This window comes from Panicum virgatum, chromosome 9N (genome assembly GCF_016808335.1).
Source record: "Panicum virgatum strain AP13 chromosome 9N, P.virgatum_v5, whole genome shotgun sequence".
Lineage (NCBI taxonomy): Eukaryota > Viridiplantae > Streptophyta > Magnoliopsida > Poales > Poaceae > Panicum > Panicum virgatum.
This window is the reverse complement of record NC_053153.1, coordinates 26,019,167-26,029,665: the sequence shown is the minus strand read 5'-3', so window position 1 is coordinate 26,029,665 and position 10,499 is coordinate 26,019,167. Positions and strand designations below refer to the sequence as shown.

The window sequence follows — 10,499 nt, the reverse complement described above, 5'->3', positions numbered from 1 at the left end:
TTAACCATGGGCTGGTTACACCTGACTTGAACAACTCTCCCTCGGAGGTAACATAGCCCCTCGCTCTCTGGAACATTTTCTTCTCCTCTTTCTCATTTGGCAGCTCGGTGTTTCCCCGAAGGTACTTCATTATAGGTGTTCTCCAATCTTCGGCTGAGATGTCTGATACTTGTTTTTCTTTCTTCGGCTTGACCGAAGGTTCTGTGATTTCTTTGAAAAATACATCCGAGGGTAACTGCTCCTTTCTTGTTGCTGCCTTTGCCAGTTTGTCGGTTTCGTCGTTCATGTGCCTCGGGATATGAACGATGTCGAAGCCCTTGAAATACTTCTCCATGGATCTGACGGCATCGAGGTACTGGATAAGCTCTGGTTTTCTTGCCTCCGAGTCCTTTTCGATGTGGTCTCTAATGACCTTCGAGTCTGTTTTGACTATGAAGTTTTGATGGCCAAGGGCTTTCATTTTGCGAAGGCCCAGGAGCAAGGCTTCATACTCGGTGGTGTTGTTGGTAGATGATTCGAGATTGCCGAAGGTTAGTCGTGCTGCGTATCTTGTTTTTGCTCCCGAAGGAGACTCTATGATTGCAGCAATACCCGCTCCATCGTTGCACCAGGCCCCATCGCAGTGCACGATCCAGGTTTCAGTCGAAGGTTCCTCCTTGAAGGTTGGGGATGTCCAATCGGCAATGAAATCTGCTAGTACTTGTGATTTGATGGATGTTCTTCTTTCGAAGTATATGTAGAACTCCGAGAATTTCGAAGCCCATTTGGCAATTCTGACTGAGGCCTCTCTGTTGCTGAACAAGTCATGCAAGGGTTGATCTGTGACCACGATTATCTTGTGAGCTTCGAAATAGTGTCGTAGCTTCCGAGCAGACATGACTACTGCGTATGCAATTTTCTGTAGCTCTGAGTATAGGAGCTTCGAGCCTGCAAGAGCTTCGGATACGAAGTAGACGGGTAGTTGCTGCTTCTTTCCTCCAACTTCTCTCTCGAGGATGAGCGCTGCACTGACAGCATAGTAGGATACTGTGATGTACAGCAGCAACACGTCCTTCGGGTCAGGTGAGGTCATTTTGACCATGTTCTGGAGATGGTTTTTGAGTTCCTGAAGGGCATTGCTTTGTTCATGGCCCCACTCAAATTTGTTTGCGTTGTGAAGGACCTTGAAGAATGGTAAGCTTCGGTCTGCAGAGCGGGGGTTGAATCTGTTTAGGGCTGCTATCCGCCCTGTGAGTTTCTGTACGTCCCTGATGGACTTTGGCTCCTCCATGTTCCAAAGAGCTTTTACTTTGTCGGGGTTTGCTTCGATGCCTTTGGTGGACACTAGGCATCCTAGCACCTTTTCTTTGTGAACTCCGAAGATGCACTTATTGGGGTTCAAGGACAGTCCTGTTTTTCTTAAGCTTGTGAATGTTTCGGCCAGATCTGACACATGGTTGCTTCTTATTGAACTGGTTACAGCAATGTCATCAATATAAGCCAGGACATTCCTCCTAAGTTGGTGTTCTAAGACCACGGAGGACATTCTTGAAAAAGACTGTCCTGCATTCTTTAATCCTTCGGGCACCCTCACGAAGCAGTAGGTGCCAAATGGTGTTATGAAACTTGTTTTCTCTTCATCTGCCTTTCTCATCCATATCTGGTGGTATCCGGAGAAGCAATCCAGCAGAGACATGAGTTGACTGTTTGCTGCGTCATCAACGACTCTGTCGATTCTTGGCCGGGGGAAGTCATCCTTCGGGCAGGCTTTATTGAGGTCAGTGAAATCGATGCACATGCGCCATTTGCCATTCTTCTTTTTGACCAGCACGGTGTTTGCCAGCCATGTTGGGTACTTGACTTCTCTAATGACATTTGCATCTAGCAGTCTCTGGACTTCGGCCTTGACTGCTGCGACTTTTTCATCTGCCATTTTGCGAAGCTTCTACTTCTTCAGCTTGATGTTTGGGTTGATGTCCAGGCGATGCTCAATGATGTCTCTACTGACTCCCCGAAGGTCGCTGGCGGACCATGCAAAAACATCTTGATTCTTGCGGAGGAACTCGAGAATTTCTTTCTCCTCTTCGGGCTCGAGGGTTGCATTGATAGTCACCATTTTGTCGGGGAGATGTACATCGAGGGGGACCTTCTTGACTTCATAGTCTTCTTCGAAGGTTGCTTTCTCGCTATCCCTTTGCTGCTATTTGAAGGCAACGGGCTTGGATTCAGTCCGAAGATTGTGGACATTTTTCTGGCATGGGGTGTATCCCCGCTCAATGTCCCGCGCAAGTTGCTGGTCCCCGCAGATGGTGATGACCCCCGCGGGAGCTGGCATCTTCATGCACAAGTATAGTTGATGGACGATAGCTTCGAACTTGTTGATTGTCCCCCTTCCTAAGATTGCGCGGTATGGGTAGGGCATTTCTACCACATCGAAGGTGATGTGCTCTGTTCTTGCTTTGGCCGTGTCTCCGAAGGACACGGGGAGTGACAGTTTGCCGATTGCGTTCACTCTCTTTCCTCTGAATCCCATTAAAGGGATATCCGAAGGCTGAAGCAGGCTTCGGTCGATACCCATTTTATCAAAGGTGTCGGAAAAGATGATATCTACAGAACTGCCAGTGTCAACTAGTATCTTGCCGATCCTCCATCCCTGAATGCTTGCCTCGATGACAAGAGCATCTGTGTGTGGGTAGCTGATGAGGTTGACATCTTCTTCGAAGAAGGTGATCGGAGAGTGTGACCACTGGGTTCTCTTGGTTGGACCTTCGGAGACGATGCAATGGACCTGCCTGAAGTAGTCTTTGCGCTGTCTCTTGTTTTCGAAGTCCAGGGTGGAACCTCCGGAGATGGGCATGATCATCCCGAAGGAGGGTAGTGCCGCGAGTTGGCTGTTTGTGGTTTGGTTTTCTTGTTTTGGTGGGTTGGCTGGGGGTGGTGGTAGTTGCTCTAGAGTTTGTTGAGCTTGGGTGGTGGGTTGACTGGGTTGCGTCTGAGGGTTTGGCTGCGGCTGCCAATTGTGATTGTAGTTGTAGTTAAACATGGGTGGACGGTATGCTTGTGTAAATGTGGGTGGTGGAACGAACGAATGTTGCGCGTACTGTATTTGTTGAGATTGTGGAGTCTGAGGCCATGCGGTGTGCCCAACTAGCTTGGCTTTTTTCTCGGACTCCATTCTGTCAAGGGTTTTCTTCTTCTCAGGGCACTGGTTTGTTCTGTGGTCGGAGTCAGACCCACGGAAGTGACAGAAGAATTTTTTGGGATCACGCGAAGGTCCACGACCTCAGCCCCTTCCTCCGCCGCGACCTCTGCCTCGTGCTCCGGACGAAGGTTGCTTGTCGTTTGAGCGTTGGGGTTCTGACTTTGGCGGTGTTATGAGGGGATCGAAGGTTATCTGATCCTCATCTTCATGCGAAGGTTCCAGAGGTAAGATGAGCTGGTGAGCTGGCTGCTTCTCTTGCTGTCATGTTTGTTGGTTGTATTTTTCTGCCTGACGCATGATTCTTCTTTGCTCGACCCTTCTGCGGTGGTCGGGTTCTGACTTCGCGTACTTTTCTGCTTCTGAATAAAGCTCCTCTAGAGTCCTCGGAAGCTCTCTTATGAGGTGGGAAGAAAGCTGGCCAGGCAGGAGACCCTCGATGCATTTCTCTATCGCATCTTTCTCTGGGAAGTTTGGAATTTGAGTCTTCTTTTGGACAAACCTCTGGAAGTAGTCATAGAGAGGCTCACAGTCATGCTGGGGGCATTTAAAGTCTTTCACAGTGTTGGTAGTGAGCCTCCTGAAGCCCTGGAAGTCCTGGAGGAGCCTTCCTTTCAGCTGATACCAGTTGTTGATTGATTGCGGAGGCAAGTACGAGTACCAGTTGGCCACAGAACCTTCGCAGGCCATGACGAAGGACTTGGCTATGGTGGAGTCGTCACCTCCGGCCGAGGCAATGGTTGCTTTGTAGGCCATGAGAAACTGAGTTGAATCTGTTGTAGCGTTGTACTTTGGAAGCTGTGTGGGCTTGTAGCCGAGCGGCCATGAAGTTCGCTGCAGGGCGACTGAGAGTGGCGAGGTTGGGTCAAATGGGAGGTTGACCGGTGGTGGCCTTTGGTTTTCATTGTGAGCGAAGGTTGTCTGGAGGATGATACGGTTTTCTTGCTGGGAGGAACCTTCGGGCATTTCTTGGTATGTCCTCTGCAAGCTCTCAACTTCTGCCTCCATCTCTTGTAGCCTGCGCCTGGCCTCGGCTAGCTTGTTTGCCTGGTCCAGTGCCCTCTTTTTGGTGGCAAGTTGAGCTTCGATGTTCTTTTTCTTCATTTCAAGGGCCTTGAGCTTGAGTGCTGCTTCTGTGAGTTGATGAGCTTCGTTGTTTTCAGTGTTATCAATCGGATCTCCATGAAGAGCAGCTTCGTTGGTGATGTCTTCAATTCGTGGGTTGGCTCCTTCGTGCTGCGGTTGAGGGCCGTCGAGGATACGGCCAGGCTCAGTGGAGGCGCTTGTGGTGCCGGCGGTGGCTTTCTTCTTCGCTGGGGCCATCGAGGGTTGTCTTTCGAGCTGGAACGGTGGCGCCGCTGTTGGGATCTTAGCTTCTTAGATGCCTAGACAGGGAGCATGAACAGTATGAAGATGGCAATGAAAGCAGATGCTCAATTCTCCAATAATAACCTGAAAATTCAGCCCTTCACACTGTGGAGAGAGGGAGCTATTTATGCCTCTAGCCCTCGGACATGTTTTCCTAAATTGCCCCCCTCCAACTCATTTACAGCTCACTTACAGCCGGTTTCGGGGTAAAATTACATGGTGCGAGGTGTACAAGTCCGACCTTCTCACGTATTCACGTTTTACACGCACGCCTATACCCGACGAAGGTCCTCGTGTCCTTCGGAGCATCTTCGAAGGTTCTCGTCTTCGATCCTGTGCTTCCAAGTGGTGAGTCGCCACCTTCGGTCATTCGAAGGTGGTCTTCTCGAAGCTTCGCAGGTCTTGGTCCATGGGCTTGCGCTTCCTAATGGTCAATCATCACCCTCGGCCACCCGAGGGCGCGATCCTTTGTCACCTTCGGCTTCCCGAAGATGCTCATCTTTGATGCTTCGTAGGTACTTCGGCTCCGAAGGTGGGCTTCTCGCTCCCTGGTGTCCTGATTGGCACCGAGCATCCTTTGGGCGCTCATGTTACCCAACACCGTGGTCCTGCAGACGAGTTAGGAGATGTTTTTGAGGCCCGGATTAACCTCCGGGTATACTCCCGAAGTTCCACTCCCAACACCACGTGCGTCGAGCACTCGAGCTAGTAGCTAGCTCGCTCGCTCGCTCCCACACAGTGGACCAAGCAAGCAGCCGACTAGCATGCCGCAGTAGTAGACTCCGATCCTCCGCGGATCGCCTGCTCTCCACACCTACAGATTAGCTAGCGAAGATACTAGCTCCGCACACTCTTCTGCTGGCCCTGTGCAGACAGTGTTCCCTGATCTTCTCCGTCCGACGCGCGCGCACATGGATGCAGCTGGTCTTCCCTGATCTTGCTAACTTGGATCGTCTCTACACCACCACACGTACGGCGGCAGGCGAGAGGTGGTTGCAATCTGGGCGTTCGTGCATGGATACCTGGCTAGCTTCTGGGTGATCTGCAGAGAGCAATGTAAGTGTTTCCACTGCAGGATTCTTTTCTCGCTGCCATGCGTTTTTTTTTAATTTTTTTTGCTCCGCGTTAGATGGACCTTGCTTCAGTCTGTGCATATGCACGCCGCCATGGCGCCATGGCCGGCCGTATCTCGATCTGAGGTTATGTCTGGAGTATGGCGGCGTACTTGGATAATTGGATTAGCACTAGGTCGTTGCTGGACCGAATCAATTCTTGGCGGGTTTTTCGGGTGTCAAGTAGTAGTCGTACAGCTGCACCATAACTTGGCTGTCGACCAACCGTACGTGCGTATGATCCCGTGAGATAGATTTGTCGAGCCCAGACTCGTGATGAACTGATGATGATCAGCGTCACGCACTGTAGAGTACACTGTTGTTCTGTAACGTTGTAGGGAAGAACACTACTATACAAAATAGGTCTTTGTTCCAGGTCATTTGTCCCGGCAGCCTTTGGGCCCGGGACAATAGGTGACTTTTGTCCCGAGTCCAACGGCTAGCCGGGCCAGCGTGGGGGGGACAGGGGCCTTTTGTCCCGTTGGAGGCACTAACCGGGACAAAAGGATGGCCTTTTATCCCGGTTGGTGGCTCCAACCGGGATAAAAGGCCAGCGCAGCCTTTTGTCCCGGTTGGTGTCTCCAACCGGGACAAAAGGCCTTGGCCCCCTTATCCTCTTTCCTCTCCTCCCGCCCGAGCCATTCAGCTCACGTATTTCTTACTGTTCATGGCTCGGGAGAGAGGAGTTCTTGCTCATTTCTTCACCACATTTGTGAAGATCTTTGATTCTCCGTCCATCCATCGGCGCTAAAGGTTTGTGGCTTGTTTTTCTCTTCTTCCTTGGCTTGTATAACTCATTTCATGCTTTAAAAATAGGGAAAATGTGTAGCTAGCTCATTTCTTGGACATTTAGCTAAATTACATATGTAGGTGTGATTTTCTTTTAGATTTAGATGAGTATGTGGATAGTAGAAATTTTTAGAATGAGTGTTGACACTTCATGTGATGTACTTGTACATATGACCATATTATGGATAGTTGATTTTTGTATTCATGAATGAATTAATGAAATGAGTATATTAGAATTTTTTGTATTATGAATCAATTATTTTATTTCGAAATAAGTATACGTCGTTAATCTCCATCCAATGGTGATGACACTACCTTTCGGAGGTACACGATGCGCTATAAGGACGTCACGAATCAGTTGGTCGCATCACCAGCACTTCCGATTGATAAGAAGATAGCATTTGACGCAGTCAGTATGGTCGTTGTTGTACTGAGAGCATATCAACGAGCACACTGCCTGTGCCAAGAGCTATACCTATTAATCGTAAATGTTGGTGCTGCGACTGGCCGATTGGAGCTGTTCCTATTGCGGCGTTATGGTTCGTCACCACCAAACTCGGAGGTTTCAGCTCCGCCATCTTCTTCTGCCCCAGCAAGAAATCCGTTAGAGCATTCTGCCTTCCAACGCAAGGACGGTTGAAAACCTATGTGTTGTTGTCCGAATTTTTAAGTTTCATGTATAAGTACTCCTTTGTTAAGTTCTGTAATGAATTAAGTACTCCTTTTAATTAATGAAGATTTATGATGGATATTGCATATCTTTTAATTATTCATGTTATGTTACATTTAGTTTAATTTAGGTTTGATATATTTTATTTATTCGATACGTGTAAAGAATTCAAATCGATTTATTTAAAATGCAGATGGACCGGCAATGGATGTACAATGCTGACCGACGTTCGAAAGAATTCAATGATGGCCTGCTTTATTTTTTGTCTGTGGCTGAGGCAAATAAGCAGAATGGTTTTATGTGCTGCCCGTGTGTTCATTGCAACAATAACAATGATTACTCATCTTCAAGAATCCTACACAGCCACATTTTCGCAAATGGTTTCATGGAGAAGTATGTTTGTTGGACGAAGCACGGAGAACAGGGGGTTACCATGGAAGACAATGAAGAAGAAGATTTTGACGACCACTTTCCCGGGAATGCTGGAATCGGTGCATTCAATGACGATATTCCCATGGAAGAGCCCGAAATAAATGTAGCAGAAAATGATCCCAGCGACGATCTGGGGCAGGCATTGCACAATGTGCAGGCAGACTGTGAGAGTGAAACGGAGAGGTTGAAGTTCTAGAAGTTGCTAGAGGACCACCGTAAGTTGTTGTACCCAGACTGCCAAAATGGATTGAAGAAAGTTGGCACCACCTTGGAGTTGCTGTAATGAAAGGCGACAAATGGTGTATCCGACAAGAGATTTGGTGAATTACTCAAACTTGTTAAAAAAATGCTTTCTGAGGACAACGAATTGCCTGCCACAATGTATGAAGCCAAACAACTTATTTGCCCTTTAGGATTGGAAGTGCAAAAGATACATACATGCCCCAACGACTACATCCTCTACCGAGGCGAGTACGAGAATTTGGATGCATGTCCCGTATGCAGTGCATTGCGTTACAAGATTAGAAAAGATGATCATGGAGATATCGAGGGGGAGCCTCCCTAGAAGAGAGTTCCTGCGAAGGTCATGTGGTATTCGCCTATAATACCACGTTTGAAGCGTCTGTTTAGAAATAAAGATAATGCTAAGTTGATGCGATGGCACAAAGAGGAACGCAAGAAAGACTCGATGTTGAGACACCCCGCTAATGGGTCGCAGTGGAGAAAAATAGATAGAACGTACCCTGAATTTGATTTGGATGCGAGAAACATAAGGTTCGGTTTGAGTACAGATGGCATGAATCCTTTTGGTGAGATGAGCAGTGGTCATAGCATTTGGCATGTGACTGTTTGTATGTACAATCTTCCACCATGGCTCTGCATGAAACGAAAGTTCATCATGATGTCAGTGCTTATCTCGGGTCCAAAGCAGCCCGGAAATGACATTGATGTGTACCTAAAACCATTGGTCGAAGAACTCTTATTGCTCTGGGGCGATGAAGGTGTACGGATGTGGGATGAATACAAACAGGAAAACTTCAACCTACGAGCATTGCTATTCGTAACGATCAATGACTGGCCTGCTCTTAGTAACTTGTCAGGACATTCGAACAAGGGATACAAAGCATGCACACACTATTTAGATGATACCGATAATATATGGTTGACTCATTGTAAGAAGGTTGTATACATAGGTCATCGTCGGTTTCTTCCCATTGGGCATGCGGTACGAAAGAAGGGCAAGCATTTCAAAGGCCAAGCGGACCACCGAAAAAAACCGATGCACCGTAGTGGTAAAGACGTCTTCAACATGGTAAAAGATCTAGAAGTTATTTTTGGAAAAGGATATGGTAGCCAACATGTTCCGAACGAAAACGGAATGGCACCCATGTGGAAGAAGAAATCTATATTTTGGGAGCTACCATATTGGGAAGTCTTAGATGTTCGTCATGCAATTGATGTGATGCACCTCATGAAGAATTTTTGCGTCAACCTGATAGTCTTCTTGGGAGTGTACAAAAAGACAAAAGATACAATAGAAGCACGTCATTAGGAAAGGGTACATTATGAAAAAAATCTTATGTCTGCACAGATGATTTCTCATTCAAAAAAACGCATTATACGGTTCTTCAACAATCATACTTGGTTGACCCATATATCGAGGAACACAAGAAAATTCTGCTCTCCAATTTCCCGAAAAAGTCTGAGGCATGGATTACTCGTGAGGACATGAACACTTTCTGGAGCTGGTTGCGGAAGCATCTAATGCATAACATGGATATAAGTGAACAACTATTCTTATTGGCTAGGGGACCATCTTGGAATATCTTAACATACCAAGGGTACGAGATAAATGGAAACACATTTTATACGATAGCCCAAGATAAAAAGAGTACCAACCAAAACAGCGGTGTTCGTATGGATGCCACGGACAATAATGGAAAAAAAGACACATATTACGGCTGCATTGAAGAGATTTGGGAGCTGGATTACGGTCCCAATTTCAAGGTGCCTCTATTTCATTGCCAATGGGTTAAGCTATCTGGAGGAGGGGTAACAAAAGATGAGTATGGGATGACAATAGTTGATCTCAACAATCTTGGGTATAGAGACGAGCCATTTGTCCTAGCCCAGGATGTCGGTCAGGTTTTCTACATTAAGGACATGTCCAGCAAACCAAAGAAGGGGATAAACAAGCAAAAGGATGAGCCTAAGTGACACATAGTTCTATCAGGAAAGAGAAACATCGTTGGAGTGGAGGACAAGACAGACTTGTCAGAAGAATATAATAATTTTGTTGTCATTCCACCTTTCGAAGTAAATGCTGATCCATGCATCCTGCTAGCCAATGAGGATGCTCCATACTTGCGCGGTGATCATAATCAAGGGACATTTGTGAAGAGAAAGTCTGTTACCGCTAATTCTTCATGTACTTGAATCATTTTATATTATTGTATAAAAACGTAATCGCAATTCGAATACTTTATTATATATGTACTGTACAATTATACTTTATGTGTTATATATATTATTTTTTATATTTTTCACTTAATTACCAGACTCAATTATAATTTTCATTCAATAATGGATTACTGAACTAATTTTATTTATTTTGTGAAATTACATTCACATTAACACACTATACTCTCTCACTAACACACACTATCTCTCAAACTCACACACTACTCATTAATGTCATGAAATTACTTAATTTTATGTAAAATTCACTTTTTAAACGTTAATATCGTGATAGAATCCACTTTCTGTCGAAAAGCAACAGTTTGAATTTTTTTTTCACCTAATATATTTTTGCATGGTCAAAATAACAAATATGATTTCAAAAAATTAGATATTTCGTTGACCCAATCACTTGAATGAAAATTAATTATTTTTGTTGCGTGTATCAAGTTTATACAGAGATAAGAAATTTTGTTCCATAATTTTTGGAATC

At 46.1% G+C, this 10,499-nt stretch overlaps 1 protein-coding gene across 1 annotated transcript in view; it reads left to right on the top strand.

Moving 5' to 3' along the window:
- The first annotated feature begins 5,268 nt into the window (after positions 1-5,268).
- The window catches only part of LOC120689677 (silicon efflux transporter LSI2-like), a 31,673-nt gene continuing 26,442 nt past the window's right edge, over positions 5,269-10,499 (top strand). The window contains exon 1 of the mRNA XM_039972038.1: positions 5,269-5,602. The gene's annotated coding sequence lies outside the window, so the exon portion shown is untranslated. The remainder of the gene's footprint in view (positions 5,603-10,499) is intronic.